Below are 12692 nucleotides of genomic sequence, written 5' to 3'. Positions count from 1 at the left end.
TTTGAAGCAGAAGATTCCTAGATCTTAGTTATTGTGTATGAGAATCAAGTGTATCACAGTATCTCATATGAGGACAATACAAATTTCAAAACTCATACTTCAAGAAAGGGCTTGTATCACTTGTTTTGCATACAGAAAACAATTCGGACTTCTTAAATTAAGATACAAAGATGTAAAATCAGACTTCATATGGATTTCAAAGAGGACTTCAAATACAGCTACTAATATCAGGATGCCACTTTCAGTGGCCGGTTTCTTCAATATCGGCCGGTGGATTAGCGCATTTGACTTCGAATCAGTCGCCGCTGATCAAATGCCCTTAGCGGTCATGCGAGGGGCCGAGCTCGAGCTTCATATGTTTTTGGGAGCAGCGGAAGCATAAATATGTATTTTCTTAATTATTAACCAAGCCTGAGCACGCCGTTGCAGGCATACACCAAAGCACAATACACCAACACCTTCCACGCGACTCCACAAGGTATCACGTAACCATCAGTCGGGGGCCCGACCCTTTCTCAACACTACTTTCTTGATAGAGCTCAATGGCTCCATTCCTGCACCTCGATTGATTTGATCTTTTTATAGAACTCTGCTCTGAATGCACGATTTTCTTCCAAAATTCTAAATTTAACAGATACCCAACAGAAAACAACGCTTTCTCTACAACATAGAGCTATCAAAAATCGGAATTAATGAGGCAACTGGGAGATAGGACCGAGAGGAAATGAAAGGTTGTGGTCTGAATGGGTTTGAAATGCTTGATGGGAATCAGTGCATACCGCCACAACAAGGTAAATGGAGAAACAAAATCGCAGGCCCTTCAAAAACAATTTTAATGCACAACGCTCAGTCAGGACAGCGTTCAAGCTACGTGGAGCAGGTTAGCAGCGTTCAGGCTATGTGGAGCAGTCTACCAGTGTTCAGGTGAACGTTTATGAACATGCAGTGTTCGGGCTACGTTCAGGGGCCACCCTTTCTCAACACTACTTCCTTGACAGAGCTCACTGGCTCCATTCCTACACCTCGATTGATTTGATCTTTTTACAGAACTCTGCTCTGAATGTGCGGTTTTCTTCCAAAATTCTAAATTTAACAGATACCCAACAGAAAACAACGCTTTCTCTACAACATAGAGCTATCAAAAATCAGAATTAATGAGGCAACCGGGAGATAGGACCGAGAGGAAATGAAAGGTTGTGGTCTGAATGGGTTTGAAATGCTTGATGTGAATCAGTGCATACCGTCACAACAAGGCAAATGGAGAAACAAAATCGCGGGCCCTTCAAAAACAATTTTAACGCACAACGCTCAGTCAGGACAACGTTCAGGCTACGTGGAGCAGGCTAGCAGCGTTCAGGCTACGTGGAGCAGTCTACCAATGTTCAGGTGAACGTTTATGAACAGGCAATGTTCAAGCTACGTTCAGGGGCCAGTGTTCAGAAATAAAAACGCATATGACAGACAGGGCCAGCATTCAGAAATAAAAATGCATATGATATACCAGCGTACAACCCACAGCAGCAACAGTGAAGGGAGTTACAACTATTTTGGGAACTTGGCTCTAATACCATGTTAGGCCAGGCAGTAACCCCACAAAGCAAAAACTGATTCGTATATTATTCCACAAGGTAGATATTCATTATATACATGAGGGAGAGACTGTTCAGTTCATCTCCCGATGACTGTTCATATTTATAATTTATTTATTTACATAAATTCACCCAATCACAAGGATTAGGTGTCAACAAAGATGTTGGTTTTTCTTCTGGAAAAAAAGAGGACCTTTGTCCCTGTGCTTAGCTCAGTGTCCTTATATGACAATACCTATGAAAACATTTTCCTCGGAGGAAACTTGATCACCGACTTGAAATTCCTTGATAGCCCTACCTAGCCCTCTCCCACCCATGTTGGATCATATGCCTATGATGGTTTCTTTCCCTTCCCATTTAGCCTTTTCAGGGATTCCAAAATGGAAGCCCTCTTTGACAACATTTTCTTGGAACAAAATACTCAATATTATAGCCTACAACTCATTGTCTTCGCATTAACAAAATGAGATGGGGGGATATTCTAAACATCTTGACAGAATCTATAATCACCCAACATTGGTGGAATTAAAAATAATTAACTACTTACCCATGATAAGATGACAAGAAAATCAATGAACAACTAAGAATTTTAAAGCCCTTGTAAAGCTCCCAGCAACCACTGGAGTTCTTGAATAATTCAGGTTAATTTCATGGACTGAAGACATAAATTCTCAGCCAAGCACACAATGTGGTATTTTTCCAAGCATGCAATTCTCATCCAAGCACACAATGTTTATCTATAAAAATATTTTTTGTTGTAAAACGCATCATGGAAGTGATGGTCATGGTTGAAGGTGTGTATTTTATCTAGTCCATGGTTTTCCAACTTCCAGTTGTACAGCAAGTGATAAAGCTGCGATAGATTAATTTACCTTTTGTATAAGCATCATTACATGAAATGATGCTTTGGAAGCACAAGGGAAGTATTATTCAATAGTGTGGCAGTTTCCACGGTCTTGAGGAAACAGTTATAGCATTTTGTAATAAATTGAATATAATGAAATCCATTGCAGTGAATTTCTTGCTAGCAATCTGTTATATTTCCAAACTTTTGATGTTCAGCTCCACTCCATTTTGGTATCTTCCTTTTTATGTTTGGAATAACCATGAAATAAGTTTGATTATTGGTAAATAAGACAATAATTAAGTAGAGGAATAATGGTGGCTTAAAGACCCTATTGTGGACTTGAAATAAATTGTATTTTAATAAGAAATCATGCTGGACCATAAACTAAAGAGTGCCTTACAAAAGATTAACGACAGCCAAAAATGTAAGTGTTATAGGTAATGAAGACCTTATGTTTAAGACTTAATGATCAATGTGTGATCTAAATATTTCAAACAAATATTTGGTCAACAAACAAGCTTATATCATGGTAATAAATTCTAATCAGATGGAGTACTACTTAAGTAATATACTTCAGTCAGCAGCATTCCCACTGGCAACAGTCAGAAATAGTCTTCATCCATTATGATGTTTTTCCCACTCACAACATTCCTTGAAATTATCTACAAATTCAAAAGGATGATTTACTTTGCAGCAATCCAGAGGTTTTTTTGTATATTTTTTCTCCGATATGGTCTTGAGTATAAGCTCAATCCTCAAGGCAGAAGCTATTCCTGATCTAGGAATGGTGACAAATGCTATACTCTGTTTGTATTGTCTCTTTTCCTCGTCCAGTTTTATTTGAGGCATCAGATATGGTGAATAACATCTAATGGCTTTGAAAATGTGAGTTTTGTCCACATGGATGGTGTGTTGATTCACATGATTTACAGAACTTATTAACCTTCTAATCAATGCACCCAAAACAGGTCCTTATATGAAAGATAATTTTTTTTTGATCTAGGAAAAGCTAAGAAACTTCTTCCTACTGCAATATGCTTGTAGTGGCACAATCAATTTCAAGATAGATCTAGAGAGAGAAATGATATTTTTCAAAAAATTAGAGACAGAAAATATTATATAGAACAATATCCAAAAGAAAATTATTCTATTAGAACAAATTGAACATAACAGTCCATTTTGAATATGCTAATAAGTTAATAACATGATCCTCTAATATATAGAAATTATAATTTTACCAATATCTACCATCTACAAAAAGATTAGGATATTTCGAAAAAGATAAAACCATATTTTAGTTTTTCATCACTCAAGGATTAAGATAAATTACAAAAAGGGGAACAATAGTAGGCTCGGTGCAACCATTAAGGCACTTGGCCCCAAATCTCTAGAAAAACAGTAGATTCACAAAGACCAGATAAACTCAAGTTGTGAACTAGCAAAGACTATGCCATCATAATGCCTAACTGACAAAAAAAAATCAAAGATGCATCAGATAAAAATATGCCTCAAAGAATTTGTAATTTTAGCTACAATTATGTAATTAGTGTTTTTACAAGTCAAAGAAGCCAAAATAGACCAAGTTTACATGTTCATCCAGAAGCTTGAGAACTTGGTCAATGGTGATTACAGGTAGTCAGAAAACCATCATTTTCATGTGGTTGACCTTGTCCATATATGATAGGTGAAACTAAACTTATCACTCAAGTGGAGGTTGTTGGAAAATCCATCCATTCATTGGTCTATGCAGTGGCCACACATTTATGGAGTAGCTACATCAACACTTGGACTAGGGTGGGGGAGAAGCATGAAAATAAGCCTTGGCATTTCAAAAAGAAATCTGGAATGGAGTTTTGGTTTCTTGTAGCTAGTTGATATGAGAGTAGGTTGGTCCAAGAGCAGCATTCATATTACCTTGGAAAATCTAGGGTAAGTTGGCAAACATACTTAAGAAAGTTTTTGTTGTGTAGTTGGAGATTCAAACTAATTCTATTTTGGCTAAGATTCATGTTTGATGTTTAAATTTTGTTCTACGGTTTCATGGTGATGTATTTCAGAATATATATCTGCTGTATTTTCTTTTTCCCTGAAAAATAAAACTTATATTTTCATAGTGAATTGAAATATACATTGTCAGACCAGGTTTGAAACCTGATCTAATTTGGATAATGATCCAAGAAGAAAATGACCAAAAGGATAAACTGTAATGGACAATTAAACATCTTTATCAAGATAATCGTTCATCTCAAAACTTCCTTTCTTTAAAGATGGAACTCCATCACTTGAATTTCCTGCCCGTCTAGGATTTCATAGATGCCAAGAGAAACAAATGGAAATTGTAGAGTCTCTTTAGAAAGTTGATCTCCTTTTGAGTTCAATTCCCTCAGGATATGCTTGGCAGAAAACCATTTCATCTTATTTATTTCGCTACGGATATTCCATAGGATATGTTCTAGACAAAGGGCTTCAATGAAAACTTTTCTATCCAACTAATCAATGACAAGCTTTGAATCTCCCATGATTTGCAGCTTAAAATGTTTTTAAAATTGGTGACATAAAACAAGGTCCACAAAGCCGTAAATTCTGCTTCAGTGTTTGTATCAAAACTAGGGGAATATCAAATAGGCATATGATGATTCTGATGAAAGAAGATAATGACACCAACATCGCAACATGGGGATGTGTTAGTTTTTGTAGTAGCAGACAGGTGTTTTGGTCACAAATTGTGTTTAAGAGACTAAGGAACACGAGATCTCCAAAACCTAGAAAAGGTTTTGAGAGAAAAGACTTGGAGATGCCTTAATTAACATAATTAGCCATAATTAAAATATTCCTAAGTCTAACCTAGGAAAATTGGTTAATTAAATAGAATTAATTAAGGAAGTTTGATTTTTCTCCAGAGACTTCCATGGATGAAGTCAAGATGATCTTGGTTGTTGGTTGAGATGTAATCATGGCCATTAAGACTCCAATGAGAGATTATAAGAGCATGTCAAAAGGCTTGAAGATAGATACAATTGGTAAGTTGAACAGTCTGACTTACCCAGTTGCAATACTCAACAAGGGCACAATTGAATCTAGGGAAAGGATCGGAGCGAGAGATCAACAAAGATTTGAGCGCAGGAATTTGGAGGAATTTTCCTTAGTATTTTCCAGTTTCCAAGACACAAGAAAGAGGAGGCCGAATACAGTAGTGCGAGTTAGCCAGATTTCTTAGTGCGAGTTGCCAGAGGAGCCATGTTTCAGTTGCAAGTTGTTGGATCAGGGTCTCGAGGCAAAAAGAGTGGGTTCTAGAGGCATAGGGAAGCTAGACGTCTCACCTAGAAGCATTTCTGAGGCTGTACGGTTTTATTCAGCCAGGCAATGCACATTTTTGGGCTTCAGTGTGAGTAGCAAGGGAGAGTGCAAGCAGGCTAGGAGAGACTAGATCAGTTGCAAAGGGAGACAAGGGTGTCTTACAGATTATTTTATCAGTAGTATATTGCTGGAGCTTTGATATATTAGCAAGAAGACCTTTGTACTCTTGAATTTTCTGAAGAATTAATAAAACCCTCGTCTATTGCACTAGTTTTCCCTTCGGGGTTTTTCCAGGAACAATTGTCCAAAAACAATAGTGTCAATTTTTGTATGTGTGCATCTATTTCTCAGTTCTGTATTTTATATTTCCGCAGCATTTTTATTATGAAGAATGCAATTGTGAATTTATCGTTGTTTGCTGAATAAAAATTCAAAAGACAGACAAACTGCTAACAGTTAGAAGATAAATCTCCAGTAATTGCATTCAAGGAATTTTCAAAATATGTCTCTGGCTTGCTGATGAGCCCCAGAAATGGGTAATTATATGGGCTCATTTTGCCTCTTCATTCGACTTAATCCACCATTCTCATTAGTTTATTGCATTTTTTTTTATCATATTTATGCTAATAGAGTGAATTGGGTTAGTCATGATGCCAAAAAGTCTATTGTGTGCTTTATGCAGATTTTTGGTCAATTTTGAGACAAAATCAAAGGTTTAATGAGCATTTGGCAGCCAAATTCATGGAAGAACAAGGGAGAGGATTTGTAGGAGGGTGTCCCCTTCATTTATGAGCCCTTACCTCGAATTCTCCATCAAAAACTTGGAGCACAAAGCCAAGGGGCAGCCAATCAAGTCAAGTAGGATTGCTGTTATCTTCAGTTCCAAGAAGCCGAGTTCCTTGATTTTAGGAGGACTGTTGGAGGTCCCCATTTGTATAAATAAGAAGGCTTAGGGCCTCAGTTTTTTTAATCAGATTTTAGTTAGATTTTAGCCATTTGATAGTCTATTTTCGCACTTTAGTGCAGCCTTGTAATCAACTCATTTTCGAGCTCCTTTTGCAGACAGTTTTGTGATGTAACTATTATTTTTTGATCAATGAAGATGAATCCAGCTTTGAACCAGCACTGATCTTTCTTAGGGGGCTGTAGCTCTTGGGGTTGGTCCCAACCCAAGTGCCCAGTACCTCCTTTGTGTACTTTTATGTGTTTTTACTGCATTCATAGAATAATTTCTGTTATATTGGTTAAATCTTGCTTTGTTACTTGGGTTGTTTTTGATGATTAAGATAGTTGTTCTTGATTTAGGTTGATTTGATAGATTGATAACAGAAAAGATCCACAAAAAGGCTACCAAGCAGGCCTTGATCTCCTTTCTCCCTCCTTGGGACCATGAATTGAGACCAAGGCACACTTGCTGCCACAAAAACATTGTTTTTGCCTTCCAATGCAATTGCTAGTGTTAGAATTTGAGTTGGAAAAGTTGATATCAGTCGTTTTTTCATGCTTAGATCTATTCTTTCTCAATTTCCATAGCTTTCTTGCATAAACTCCTGTTTATAAAGTTCTGTTCATCACTTTTTTGGTTTCTAGGTCAGAATTAGGTCAAATTAGATAAAACTTTGTTTTCTTAGTCTTTGCTTGGGTCAGTTTTGGAAAGAAGTGTGAAGAACACCTGTAAGACACTCTAGCCTATCCTTCCTCCATCATACAACCTGATCCAGTCTCTCTCTCAAGATTTCCTTCACTCATTTGCCATACTTTCCCAACTTGCCCTAATTTCTACATTTTTGTGCAACATTGCTACCTTCACCTTTGAACAAATCCAACTATCTTCTTTCACTCCTGAGCTTCATTTACCAGGTCCTAGACCCCTTAACATCCCTATCCACCCTTCATTTCCACCTTCCCACTGCTTTTCCAACTTCAACCCTCTAAAAACCACTTTCGGCCTCTTCCTGTAGAACTTCCTGTAGAGCCCCTGTAGCCTCCTGTAGAAGTTCATGCGAGCGATTTTTCGAAATCCGATTGCGGTGGAAACCTCCAAAAGGGTGTTAGGGACTCCTTAGGTCCTCTCACACCTTCCCAACCTCCTGCAAATTCCCACTCCATTTCCTTTCGCCAATAAACCTATGCACAGTCACAAATAGCTAAAACACATGCATAATAATTCTGCATAAAATTGCTCAAAATACAAAAAGATGATTTTTCCATATTTCCCTTCAGAAGTAGCTTAAACACATGTGTTTTACCTCTGCAATAGTCAATGGCATCCATTTCAGTAGCTTACATCTCTTTTCTTGCACAAGTAGGGTTAGTCGGTAAAACTAGGGTTTGCTAGGGCTTGCATTTCCTTTCAGCTGTCATCTTCTTTCTGCAAGTAGACTAGCCTCTTTTGAGTTAGCTTTCATACATCACAGTTAAAAGCTTCTTCTAAGAACTCATAGAAGTTGGCTTAAGCTCCTAGCAAACTTGTGCCAGCTGATCAAGTGACAGCTTGCAGTAAGAGCTAGTACTTGTGCATATAGCATCGTCGCTTCCAAGTTTGTTACGAACTACCGGGTTGATAAAAGTAAATTAGGGAGTCCCAGGAGTTGCAGCATCATTGCTACAATACTGGAGATCACCACTTGCTCCATCAAAAAAGGCTCAAGGAGTATCGGGGAGCAATGGAGGCATAATTTGAATTCCAAATATATCTTCTGTATTTATTTTACTGTTGCTGAATTTCCTTAGAATACTGGAATCTGTCGTGATATAGATTGTTGAATTTATTGTTACAGACCTAGCTACATTTATTCTGTTGTTTTCAGTAAGATCAATTTGTCATTGAGTAATCTGTAAGAAGTGCTTAATACAACATTCTCTGAAGAAGTTAAGCCCTGCCACCAAACATATATACTCTAGGATGAAGTATCATTTCGAAAGTAATTTATCTGATTCAGAGTAATAAATAGAATCTCTCGACATAGAAATTCTTGAAAAAATTAAGTGCATTAGCAACACAGAGCAGATATACACAACCTTTTCATTATTTCAGCTTGGGTATAATCCATTTTTAAGTAGCATATCACCAAAAATCCCCACAGGAACATTTCTCGTCCTTGAAATGATGGAAATGGTTAGTATCTCTCACAATGATTTCTTGTAAAGCAATCTTGGAAATGAATGTAGTGGCAGAATGACAGTTACCACACACTCGAAGGTTTTTAACAATTCTAATGGTTGTCCCATGATATGTGTTGATAAGCCCAAATACAATGGCCAACTTCTCACTATGGTGGAAGAGAACATGTTCCTTCTGCTCCTCTTCCACATCATGCAGCAAAAAGTCTGTGTCCGGCACATATCCTGCCTCTTTCATATACCCATACAACCTTTCCAACTCTGCAAAAATGTCCTGCATCTGTAAGTTTGATCTGTTTCCTGCCATGAAAACATAAACCCTGTTATTTACCTCAATCCAGCTGCATCTTGGCATCTTTTTACCCCCCCGTCTTTCATCATTTTCCAGACATTTTTTGCATCATCCCACCTACCCGCCACTGCATAGATGTTTTCCAGTTGCACATACGATGACGCATTTTCAGGATCTAACTCAAAAAGTAGGTGTGCCACAGATTCTCCTAGTTCTATATTCTTATGGACCTTATAGGCACCTAGTAAAGATCACCACACTGTTGGTCCAGGATTTATTGGCATTTTGTCAATAAAGACTTGCACCTCCTCCAGATGCCCAACACGACCAAGGAGGTCAACCATGCACACATAGTGCTCAAGCTCTGGTTCCATGTGATAATTCTGACTCATGCAATGAAAATATTTCCAGCCATCCTTCACCAAGCCTCCATGGCAGCAAGCAGACAATACACCAACAAAGGTTACATTGTTTGGCATGGTGCCAACCTCTTTCATTTCTTCAAAGAGTAAGAGGGTCTCCTTGCCATGACCATGCATTGCATATCCTAATATCATTGCATTCCATGACACCACATCACGTCTAGGCATTCTATCAAAAACCTGACGTGCATCCTTTATAGTACCACATTTCGAATACATGTCTACCAGGGCACTACCCACAAAATCATCATGATCATATTGAAATCCATTTTTAACTATATGATTGTGGACCAACATGCCATGTCCCAGAGCTACCAAATTGGCACATGCTGGAAGCACACCGGCAAAAGTGTCCAAGTCTGGCTTCATATCAGTCGATTGTAGTTCCTGAAAAAGTGTCAATGCCTCATAGAAATGCCCACTTTGTACATAACCTGCAACCATTGTATTCCACGAGACAATATCTCGTTCTGGCATTCCTTGAAACAGCTTCACTGCTTCATCAAGATACCCATTTTGTATATATCCAACAATCATTGCATTCCATGAAACCACATCCCGAACAGGGATTTTCACAAAGAGATTCGCAACTTCATCGACATACCCATACTTCGCATATCCTACAATCATTGTATTCCAGGAAACGACATTTTGTTCAGGAAAATTGTCAAACATGGTGCGTGCTTCCTGTATGCTCCTACATTTGACATACATGTCTACAAGGGCACTCCCAACAACAACATCGGAATGCAACCCGCTTCTAATTATGCTCTCATGGATCTCTTTACCATGTTTCAAAGATCCCATATTTGCACAAGCAGAGAGAACACTGGCAAAAGTAAATTGATTAAGCCGAATGCCAGTTTGCTGCATATGGCCAAACAATTTAAGGGCATCCTCCGCATGGCCATGCTTAGCGGAAGCAGTAATCATTGCCGTCCAAGAAAATGTATTCCGATGAGGCATTTTCCAAAACAGCTTCAGCGCCTCCTCAATTTCCCCATTTTGGGCATATCCTAAAATCATCGTCGTCCATGAGATCACATTTTGTTCAGGCATTTTTTCAAATAGTTCCCGGGATTCATTAATGAGTCCATTCTACACACATCAAGCAATCACTGTTGTCCATGAAACCACTGTTGAGTCTTGAAAATGTAATTCATTTCCATTACACTTTCACTATTATGTCCATTATATCACCTCCATTTCACCTCCATTTCACTACTATGTCACCACATTCATCCCTCTCATTATCATTGGGCCACATTTATGTTTTTCCAATCTTTATTAATTCTAAGCCTTTTAAGTGAATTTGTGGTTAAAAATTAGAAAATAATGTACATATGCTTATACCTAACAAATGGGTTGAGATTGTTGACATGTGTAGGTTGAAAGGAGGCTTCTAGAAGACCCTTATGTGGCACTCTAAGGCCAAATTCGAATTTGAGTGGAAAGAATCATGGGATCATGAGGATATGTGTCACATCTCCTAATTATATTGTAACTCTAAGAAGACATGTGTCTTATCAGTTCCTATTTTGATTAGGACTCTAGAGGTAGAGGGAGAGATTCATGGACTCTCATTAATGAGATGGCTTCTCATCTTTTTGTATAAATAGGAGATCTCTCTCCTTCATTTGTTAGTCTTTTAGCTTGTGAGTCTTAGCTTGTTAGTTCTTAAGCTTGTTAGCTTGTGAGATGGCTTTGGAAAGCTTTGGAGAGCTTTGTTGTACTTTGTAATTTTGAAGAATTTGAATAAAGCTTTGATGTTCTCAACATGGAAGGAGATGTGAAGTAGATGTCATGGAGCATATTAGAATGTAAGGTAGAGTAGATTTCATTTTGTAATTTTGCTTTGATTTCATTATGTTATTTGATTGCTTTCAAGTTTGATAAATTAGATTTTCCATTCATGCAATTTTAATTCATGTAAGTGTGTTCAACCGGTTGATTGTAGATTAGTTTTTCTTTACATGTTTTTGCATCAAATAGTGACATGAGATTTACCTCTCTGCTGACTTTGTTTTTTTAGCTTTTCAATTTCAGTTATGCTTTGATTTCAGTCTTATTCATTTGCTTTGTTAGTTAGTTTAGATATCAGATTGCTCAAGTTGTTGATGATTACCTCCGAAAGCCATAGCGAGACTAACTGGCGAGGGGTTAGACTATGAATTGATGTGATTTGATTATAAGTTTACTTTTCTACAATTAGATATCAAATTGCTCAAGTTGTTGATGATTACCTCCAAAAGCCATAGCCAGACTAACTGGCGAGGGCTCAGACTATGAATTGATGTGATCTGATTTTAGTTTTACTTTTTTGCAATTAGATATCAGATTGCTCATTTTATTGATGATTATCTCCGAAATCCATAGCTTAGACAACCTGGCGAGGAATCAGACTATGAATGATGTGATTTGATTTTACTTTTTATTGGTTTGCAGTCTTTAATTTGTTTGAGTGCAATAGATTAATTTTTATTTCCGTATTTAGACAAGCAGCAGAGACAGTGATTTCATGATCAATATTTCATCTTTTGCTTGATTAAAGTAACTGCATACTTACACTTTTGTTTAAGTACTAATTCCATCAATAACATGTTTTAAGATCTTTTGAAGTGCTAAGTTTTGGAAGTTACCATTAGGGACATAGACCTTGTCTTGAAATCTACATCCATACTTGACCTTTAAAAGTATTCTTAAGACCTTAGAATAGGATTTCCATTTGCATTAGATACTTTAGGAGATCAACAAGAACAAAACCCCAAAACAAAATAAAATCTATAAAACAACGAAGTAAGAAAAAGATTAACTAAGCACATATGGTGCACCACACTTCATCAGTTTACGATACCCGGATTGATAATTTATGTAAAGCAATTTAAGACGTTAAATTGACTAGACAACCACCTTTCTTTCTGGCATTTCTGAGAAGAGCTTTAGAGCTCATCAACAAACCCATTCTGTGCATACCCTGCAACAATCGCATTCCATGAGACCAAATTTCGTTCAGGCATTTCATCAAATACCTTTCGTGCATCCCCTATCTATCCACATTTAGCATACATGTTTACAAGTGCACTTACCACAAAAACATTAGTATGGAACCCATTCCTAACTAT

At 37.4% G+C, this 12692-nt stretch overlaps 2 pseudogenes; both read right to left on the bottom strand.

Moving 5' to 3' along the window:
• Nucleotides 1–8800: 8800 nt before the first annotated feature.
• LOC149245993 (pentatricopeptide repeat-containing protein At1g20230 pseudogene) lies at nt 8801–9211 on the bottom strand (annotated as a pseudogene).
• A 188-nt stretch (nt 9212–9399) lies between these two features.
• Nucleotides 9400–10629, bottom strand: LOC149245992 (pentatricopeptide repeat-containing protein At2g13600 pseudogene; annotated as a pseudogene).
• Nucleotides 10630–12692: the final 2063 nt, after the last annotated feature.

This window comes from Pinus tabuliformis, chromosome 7, assembly GCF_031772625.1.
Source record: "Pinus tabuliformis cultivar Carrire ecotype Pingquan chromosome 7, CPIR1, whole genome shotgun sequence".
Classification (NCBI taxonomy): Eukaryota; Viridiplantae; Streptophyta; class Pinopsida; order Pinales; family Pinaceae; genus Pinus; species Pinus tabuliformis.
The sequence above is the reverse complement of the archived record's forward strand: the minus strand, read 5'-3'. Positions and strand labels throughout refer to the sequence as shown.